The sequence below is a fragment of the Glycine max genome, chromosome 14 (assembly GCF_000004515.6).
Source record: "Glycine max cultivar Williams 82 chromosome 14, Glycine_max_v4.0, whole genome shotgun sequence".
In the NCBI taxonomy this organism is placed as follows: domain Eukaryota; kingdom Viridiplantae; phylum Streptophyta; class Magnoliopsida; order Fabales; family Fabaceae; genus Glycine; species Glycine max.
In genome coordinates this window covers 20,152,834-20,162,661 of record NC_038250.2, presented here as the reverse complement: position 1 = coordinate 20,162,661, position 9,828 = coordinate 20,152,834, and positions in this window count along the sequence as shown.

Sequence of the window (9,828 nt, the reverse complement as noted above, 5' to 3'; positions counted from 1 at the left end):
TACATGGGTAGACCAACTGAAGGAGTGGTGGATATTGCTGTTTCTGAGCATCAAATTGCCAAGGAAATCACTGCCAAGCAAGTCCAGCATTGGCCAAAGAAAGGGAAGCTTTCTGTAGGGAAGCTAAGTGTGAAGTATGCAATCCTGCATAGGATTGGCACTGCCAACTGGGTACCCACCAATCATACTTCCACTGTTGCCACAGGTTTGGGTAAATTTCTGTATGCTGTTGGAACCAAGTCCAAATTTAATTTTGGAAACTATATTTTTGATCAAACTATTAAGCATTCAGAATCTTTTGCTGTCAAATTACCCATTGCCTTCCCAACTGTATTGTGTGGCATTATGTTGAGTCAACATCCCAATATTTTAAACAACATTGACTCTGTGAAGAAGAGAGAATCTCCTCTATCCCTGCATTACAAACTGTTTGAGGGGACACATGTCCCAGACATTGTCTCGACATCAGGGAAAGCTGCTGCTTCAGGTGCTGTGTCCAAGGATGATTTGATTGCTGAACTCAAGGACACATGCAAGGTGCTGGAGGCAACCATCAAAGCCAACACAGAGAAGAAAATGGAGCTGGAACGTCTGATCAAAAGACTCTCAGACAATGGCGTTGATGATGGAGAAGCAGCTGAGGAAGAAGAAGATGCAGTAGAAGATACAGAATCAGATGATGATGATTCTGATGCCACCCCATGACTAGCTATTGGGGCATGTCCCTTTGAACAATTGATTGTTATTGGTCTGTAATATTTGCACATTAATTTCATGCATTCTACTTTTGCCAAATTCTGTCTAAAAAGGGGGAGTAGGAGGATATTATGCATGATTTATGATTTTGAGGGGGAGTAGTATTTATACTGCTGCTGCTGATGATGATTGATGTAAGCTACTGAAACTAGTAGCTGATAGAAGATGCTGCAGTGAACTGCTGCCTAGCAGAATATTCACTTCACAGCAGCAAGAGCATGGAGACAGGGGGAGCAGAAAGCTGATGTCACGTGAGATGTCTTGACATCCTGGAAAAGACTTGTAGATTTGCAACTTGTAGAATTTTGCTGTCACCACTACAGATACTGCTGTGCTTGATTACTCTGATAATGAAAGTTGCTGATCCCACTTGCATGACTGCTCGTACCTGCTCAGGAAGTGTCTAAGTATGTTTTAGACAAAATTTGCCAAAGGGGGAGATTGTTAGTGCTTAGCTTTACTTAGTTTTAAAAGATTGGCTAAAATTTTGTTAAAACATAAGCACTTAGACAATGAAGGAAAGCTGGAGTTACTGCACATGATGTCTAACATTATGTCAAGGAATCAGATTGGGCTGCACAATGCACAAGGCAAGATAAAATGTCAAATGAAGAATTGAAGCTGCAGGATCCACGATGTCGGATACAATGTCCAGGACATCCTGCCCGAAAATACTGGACACATAAATCTGTTATATCTTTAACAGATTAATGTGCAGTCAGCAACAAATTAGGAGCTCTATCTTTAGGAACGAATTAAAAGATAATTAAAGATTGAATTACAAACTTGAATAGTTTCGTTCAGGGATTAGAGATTGAAGATAAAAACTAAAAGATAAAACTTTATCTTTTAGATCTTTAAGTGCAGATTTTTCAGGAGAATGATAGAGCCTATCCAGCGCAAGTTGTTGCAGCCCAGATACGTACACTGCTATATAAACATGAAGGCTGCACGGGTTTTTAATCAAGTCAGAGATTGAAGAGTTATTTTGTGAGTTTTGTGACTTGAGTGTTTTGTGAGCCACCTTGATGCTACCCTAACATCAAGTGTTGGACCTGAGTGTGTAGAGTTGATCTCTATTGTTCAGAGAGCAATCTCTGGTGTGTCTTTGATTTGTTTGTAAACACGGGTGAGTGATTGAGAGGGAGTGAGAGGGGTTCTCATATCTAAGAGTGGCTCTTAGGTAGAAGTTGCATGGGTAGTGGTTAGGTGAGAAGGTTGTATACAGTGGCTGTTAGATCTTCGAACTAATACTATTTTAGTGGATTTCCTCCCTGGCTTGGTAGCCCCCAGATGTAGGTGACGTTGCACCGAACTGGGTTAACAATTCTCTTGTGTTATTTACTTGTTTAATCTGTTCATACTGTCATATACAATCTGCATGTTCTGAAGCGCGATGTCGTGACATCCTGTACGACATCTGTCCTCAGTATCAGAATTTCATGCTTCAATGGAGGAAAAGAAAAAGAGAGAGAAAGAGAGGGGGAAGCACAAAACTAAAGGAGGAAAAGGGGGAGAGAAGTTGAACTTTGAGTTGTGTCTCACAAGACTCTCATTCATCAAAGTTACAACAAGTGTTACACATGTTTCTATTTATAGACTAGGTAGCTTCCTTGAGAAGCTTTTTTGAGAAAACTTCCTTGAGAAGCTTCTTTGAGAAAACTTCCTTGAAAAGCAAGAGCTTAGCTACACACACCCCTCTAATAACTAAGCTCACCTCCTTGAGAAGATTCCTAAAGAAGCTAGAGCTTAGCTACACACACCTCTCTAATAGCTAAGCTCACCTCCTTGAGATGAGAAGCTAGAGCTTAGCTACACCCCCTCTATAATAGCTAAGCTCACCCCCATGTCAAAATACATGAAAATACAAAAAAAAAGTCCCTATTACAAAGACTACTCAAAATGCCCTGAAATACAATGCTAAAACCCTATATTACTTGAATGGCCAAAATACAAGCCTAAAAAAAAGGAAAAACCTATTCTAATATTTATAAAAAAGAGTGGACCCAACCTTGGCCCATGGGCTCAAAAAATCTGCCCTTAGATTCATGAGAACCTCAGGGCCTTCTTTAGCAGCTCTAGCCCAATCCTCTTGGAGTCTTCTATCCAATACCCTTGGGGGGTAGGATTGCATTATCCCCTCCACCTTGGAAAGGATTTGACCTCAAATCCCGAGGTTCTTCATACTCTGGGCTCCTTCCCTCAACACCTGTAAAAAGAATAAAAACATATGTATTAGTGGTGTTGGGTATGTTAGAGTAGGATAAGGTCTGAAAACCCTTTTCATTGACATCTTCCCATGAGAGAGCATGGTTCCTCACCAACTCAATGAGTGGTGCTACAAGTATAGAAAAATATAGGACAAACCTTTTGTAAATGTTTGTTAAGTCATGGCAGCCCCAGATTTCCCTTATACTTGGTGGAGTGGGCCAATCAGGAATGACCTTTATTCTCTTAGGGTCCGTAGGAGCCCCTTGATAACTATTTAAAAAATTAAGGAAAGTAATGCAATAAAACATACATTTTTCAGTATTTTCATGTTGATTATTCCTACAAAAAATACGACAAACCTAAGGTGTCCCATGAGCACCTAGGTTTGTATTAAAACCAAAAATAAGAACAAACCTACCTAATGAGTCCCTATGTACATGAATCATGAAGATGTTGGGTGCATGACTGATTTTACAAAAGAGGCTTGCAACACTCAACACATTCACCATATCACTTATTTTAGGGATTTGGTGCCTATTAATACTTATTTTAGGCACCAACAAAGCATAAGGATTTAAGCTCTTATGAACTAAACCCTCACCAATAACTCCTTTACTTGAGGAATAACCTCAAGCCCAAGAGGTGTGGTAGTGCTAACAAGTGTCTTTTTACAAATGAGAAGATGTGGAGGTTGTCTAAGAGGGGAAGTTTATTTAATATTTGTCTTTATTTCAAAATGACTTTCCTTCTTAACTAACCTCTTGGAGGAGACACTTACCTCCTTACACTCCTCCTTAACCATTAAAGGTTGTCCTTCTTGGGGGTAGATTTCTTCACTAGATTCTTCCCCTTTTACTTCTTCACTTTCACTAGAGGAAGGTGAAGTAGTAGCTTCATCTTGACTATTATAAATGTCTTGGCCCCTCATAATCATGGTTTTCTTGGTGGGGCATTGAGAAGTAATGTGCCCTCTTCCAAGACATTTAAAGCACTTTATGGAGCTAGTCTTCTCTTACATACTAGCCTTAAGGGGTTGCTTTTCTATTGTCTTCCCCCTATCATCTTTGGGCTTAGAAGGTGTCACCCCTAAGATGCCTTGGCCTTGGTCTCTCTTTGGATAAGAGTGAGAGCTGTAAGATTTTGAAGTAGACTTCCTTTTAAGTTGTTGCTCTACCCTTATTTCCCAATCTAAGTTAGCCTCTACATTGTCCTTCCCATGGAAGTATGGGAGGTTAATGTTAGCCTCTTGAGGCTTTCTTTCCTTTTCTCTCCAATGGGAGTGAGATCTATGATGTGCCCTATGCCTTCCTTCATAATAGTCACGAAGTTCTTCGCTTAGGCTCTTGCAAGAGCTATGACTACTATAGGAGCCATGTTTTTCTTTTCTTAACTCTTTTAGTATTTTCTTTCTTTCTTCTTCCCTTATTTTCTCTTTTTCATCTTGACTTATTTCTTCCACTCTTTTTTTCCTTTTTCTTTTCTCTCTTGTTTTTCTTTCCACAACTTAAGGGATCTCAACTCATCTAATATCTTATACAAGGGGTCCTTAGGAGTAGAACCCTCACCAGTAACACTAAATGAAGAATGAAGACTCATGTTGGTTTCTAAGTTGTGGTTCTTTCTTGTTAGGGGTTTGAAAACAACAGGTAAAAGAAACTATGGTTGAAACTAGCCAAAATAAACACTAAAAAAGGTGTGAAAGATAAGGTAAAAACTAATTGGTAAAAGATAAGCTATCTAGGCGGTTTGACAATGGAAGGTAAAGGAAATAAGCTATGAAAGTAAGCAAGAAATGTAAACTAGGCGAATCCTAAGAGTGTTTAGATGACCACATTTAAGGTTCCCTACAAAACACTCACAATCCTAAGGGAAAATTGCCTAAAATTATTACATACAAATGGAAGTAGGGTGACCTATTGGAGGCTCCCAACTTACTTCCAATGAAAGGCCTTTTTGTTACAAAATTTGAAAGCAATGAAAGTAAGTAAATTGTCAATTACAAAATTACAATAAGGTCCTCAATTTTGGTGGTTGTTCTCTCTTTGGTGATTCACTCAATTTGGAGTGCTTCTTAGTCCAATAGCTCTTAAGGTGGTTGGCCCTTTGCTTCTTGACTCAAATTCTTCAAGGGATGGCACCAATCCTCCTTTCCAATTCCCTATATGGCAACTCACAAACAAGGAAACAAAGAGACAAGCAATTGTTGGACCTTGTGGCCTCAATAACTTAAGAGGGATAGGCTTAGAATGCAGAAGAAGTAACAACAATCAATTTAATAATGTTCTTTAAACATGCAAGGCAAAATTGATTGTAATAACATAAATGAGATAAGGGAAGAGAGAATGCAAACATAGTTTTATACTGGTTCGGCCACAACCCATGCCTACGTCCAGTACTCAAGCAACCCACTTGAGATTTCCACTATCTTTGTAAAAATCCATTTACAACTTCTGAACCACACAGGGACAACCCATCCCTTATGTTCAGGAATCCTTACAACTCAAGAGACCCTCGATCCCTTAATCAATTTCATTGAGTAAGAAGAATGGAAGAAGAATTCTCTCTTCAAGAGAAGAATATTACAATGAAGATCCATGGATGAACTCTTAATGGATTTGCAAGTGTTTGCCCAAGAGTTCTTGAGAGAGCATTTGGCAATGAAGTTCTCTTGGAATCTCTCTCATTTTCTTTTGAGAGAGGATAAAACATTTTGGCCAAGCAAAACTCTCTCAATCTTTTGAGAGGATAAAACATTTTGATCAATCAAAACTCTCTCATAAAATTCGTGCCCAAGTCACCTATTTATAGGCCTTTGATGGCCATTCACAAATCTAATGAAAAGATGTGACTGTTGGCAGATTTTCTAAAAACTTTCCACTGGTAATCGATTACAATGTTTGTGTAATTGATTACACAGTTATAATTTGAAGGGTTATGACTTTTGAATTTTAATTTCCAAAGTTCCGTTGCTGGTAATCGATTACATGTTGAAGATTCAAGTTTAAAACATTTTTCAACAGCTATTTCTCAACCCTATCTTCTGGTAATCGATTACACTTCCTGGTAATCGATTACCAGAGCCTTGCATGTCTTGAAAGCACTTTGTTTTAAGGCAAGGCTTGGTCTTTAGTGAATCTTGAAACAAGGCTTTGTTTGTTGAAGTAATCATGAATTATTCTTGAAGCAAATGCTTATCATTTGAAGCAGCCTTGTTAGATTCTTCTTTGACATCATCAAAATCATGTATACATACATTCACATTGTTATTGAGGCCACAAGGTCCAACAGCAATAACTAAAGACAAAAAAAATGAAATGAAAGCTAAACCAATGGAGTTTTAACAAGACAATTTTTCAAGGATTATTCAACAATTAAAGCAATGAAAAGGACATAGAAGCTAGCTAGGACTCAAAGAGAAACTTAGAATGGCTCTAGAGTAGAGTAAAAAAAACAACAACAAAAAAGACTCAACAAACCTCTAGCTTTGGAACTTGTTTTCACACTAATTTTCAATTGAAATTGAGGAACTAAGATTGATATAAAATAGGCACCAATTATAGAATAAATTTTGAGCCAAAACAACAAGCACACTTCCCTTTCACTTTTTTTTTCTGGATACTGATTTTTTTGCCAACTTGTGTGATTTTTAGTATTTTTTCCTTTTATCCAAATCACTTGGTTCTTTTTTGATAACTTTTTTCCAGATGCCTAGAAAATTAAGTAAAACTTTTAGCTCAAAATTCGCAGTGACCAATTCTCAGTAATTTTTACAAGTTCGTATGTCCAAGCTGCCAGCACTAGCGATTTCAGACTTCGAATTTTTTTTAGCATGGAATATTGATTGCCTTGGGCTTACTTTCAACCTTCCTATGTATGTTGAACTCACTAGGCTTGTTTACCATAGTTTTAGGAGTTCAATATTCACTTAGGATCAAAATTTCAGCCAGCAATTCATTTACCAAAACTCAAATTCACAATAGACACAATCATAAGGAAACCTAAAAGTTCAAGAAAAGGTTCACAATCAAAGACTCTCTAAGAATTTTGAATGAACATGTTAAGGACTAATTAACATGCAAGGTTTGACTCAAATCAAATAATAGGCTAAAATAATTTCATACACTCATGAACAAATGAGTTAGACAAAGAAACAAGAAAAATAAAATTCAGCACAACATAAGAAATCTTATGTGACAAGTGTCATGACTAGACATGACTTCTATGACAAAACTACAATAGGTGAACAATGTTGGATCAAGTGGCCTCAGAATAATTAAGAAGGGGGGGTTGAATTAATTATTCCTAAACCTTTACTAATTAAAAATTTACTCTTCTAAGGCTTTTACTTATGTTGTTAAGAGAATAAGGAGTAGAAGAGAAACTTAACCAAAAGTAAAAGTGGAAATTAAAATGCACAGTGGAAAGTAAAAGAGTAGGGAAGAAGGAGACAAACACACAAGAGTTTTTATACTGGTTCGGCAACAACCCGTGCCTACATCCAGTCCCCAAGCGACCTGCGGTCCTTGAGATTTCTTTCAACCTTGTAAAAATCCTTTTACAAGCAAAGATCCACAAGGGATGTACCCTCCCTTGTTCTCTTTGAACAACCTAGTGGATGTACCCTCCACTAAAACTGATCCACAAGAGAGATGTACCCTCTCTTGTTCTCAGTCAACAACCCAAGTAGATGTACCCTCTACTTGTACCACAAAGGATGCACCCCCCAATGTGTTAAGACAAAGATATCAGGCGGTTAAACCTTTAATACTTTGTGAATGGGGATACAAAAGAATTCTTAGGCGGTTAGTCCTTTGAACACTTTTGTATAAGGAATGGGAAGAATCAAAAGAATTCTCAAACTGTGTCGTTTTGAATTCTTTGACAAGGGAGAAGGGGGACACAAAAGAATTCAGGCGGTTAGTCCTTCATTCTTTTGGAAAAGGGAGAAGAGAGACACAAAAAGAATTCAGGCGGTTAGTCCTTGGCGAATTCTTTTTGGCAAAGGGAAAAGAGATGAAAAGAATGAATAGCACAAGTTTTCAAGGTTTAGAAAACCAGAAAACTTTGGAAAGCTTTTGGCACAAAGAAGAAGAAGAAGTTAAAAGAGATTCAAGGCTTGTAAAGGATTGTATAAGATTGATTGGAAAAGTGTATTGAAAAGCAAATCAAAGCCTTGCTTTTATAGACTCTTCATGTCTGGCCAAGAGGACCATTTAGAAGAGTTATAACTTTTAGAAAAAGTTAAAACCAATTTGAAAAAGTCAAAAAACCATTTGAAGAGTTACATCTTTTGATTTATTCAGAAACAATCACTGGTAATCGATTACCAAATCAGTGTAATCGATTCACATTTGAATTTGAATTTCAACGTTCAAAGGCACTGGTAATCGATTACCAAAACATTGTAATCGACAGTTTTTTGAAATCAATTGGAATGTTGTAAATTCATTTGAAAACTTTTTCAAATCCATTTTGTTACTGGTAATCGATTACAACAATCTGGTAATCAATTACCAAAGAGTAAAAACTCTTTGGTAAACATGTTTTGAGAAAAATCCATGTGCTACTCAATTTTTGAGAAAACATTTTCATACTTATCTTGATTAAGCCTTCTCTTGATTCTTGAATCTTAAGTCTTGAATCTTGATCTCTTGAATCTTAATTCTTGAAATCTTGATCTCTTGAATCTTGATTCTTGATTCTTGATCTCTTGAATCTTGATTCTTGATTCTTGTTTCTTGAAATCAACTTTCCTCTTGAATCTTGAAGTGTTCTTGATTCTATCTTGAATATCTTGAACTCATTCTTTGATTGACCTTTGAGCTTTTTGTCATCACCTTTGTCATCATCTTTTGTTATCATCTTTGTTATCATCAAAACATCTTTGAATCACTCTTTATTCATCATGAAGCTTTGCTTCTACAAACTAGTCACTCTAGATTTTTGAGGTTTTCTTCTACTTTAATATTTTTGTAAGAATTTTATGGTTTAGGTTTCAGCCACAAAAAAGTAGCAAGACAAAACTCAAAGGAACCTAAACTCAACACAACTCATGGTTCAAGAACATGAACAAGAAATTTGAACCATAGAAAATCAAATCTAGCTTCTATAGCAAGATTAATCGGTGGAAATTCTAAAGAATCATGTTAACAACATTTAGCACAAGACATGTGAGGAGACACATGGAGAAAAATGAAGAAACAACAATGGCGGAGAAGGAAAAACTGAAAATCAATGGAGGTTTAAGGAGCACCTACTTGAAGCTCTTATGCTCTGATTACCACTTGATGGAAGCTTGCTTGTGGAGCTTCTATGAAGGCTGGATCTTTGAGCTTCAATGAGGTCCTTCAATGGTGATTTTCCACCATGGAGATGCAGCGGAAGACAAAGGAGAAGAGGTGAGAGGAGGCGCCATCTACTAGGGAATAAGCAATGGAAGAAGGAGTTTCGCCACCAAGAATGTGCCTTGGATAAGAAGCTTGGAAAGGATGCTTCAATGGAGAAAAAGAAAGAGAGAGAGAAAGAGAGAGGGGGAGCATGAAATTGAAGGAGGAAAAGCGGGAGAGAAGTTGAACTTTGAGTTGTGTCTCACAAGACTCTCATTCATCAAAGTTACAACAAGTGTTACACATGCTTCTATTTATAGACTAGGTAGCTTCCTTGAGAAGCTTTTTTGAGAAAACTTCCTTGAGAAGCTTCTTTGAGAAAAATTCCTTGAGAAGCTAGAGCTTAGCTACACACATCCCTCTAATAACTAAGTTCACTTCCTTGATAAGCTTCCTTGAGAAGATTGCTAAAGAAGCTAGAGCTTAGCTACACACACCTCTCTAATAGCTAAGCTCACATCCTTGAGATGAAAAG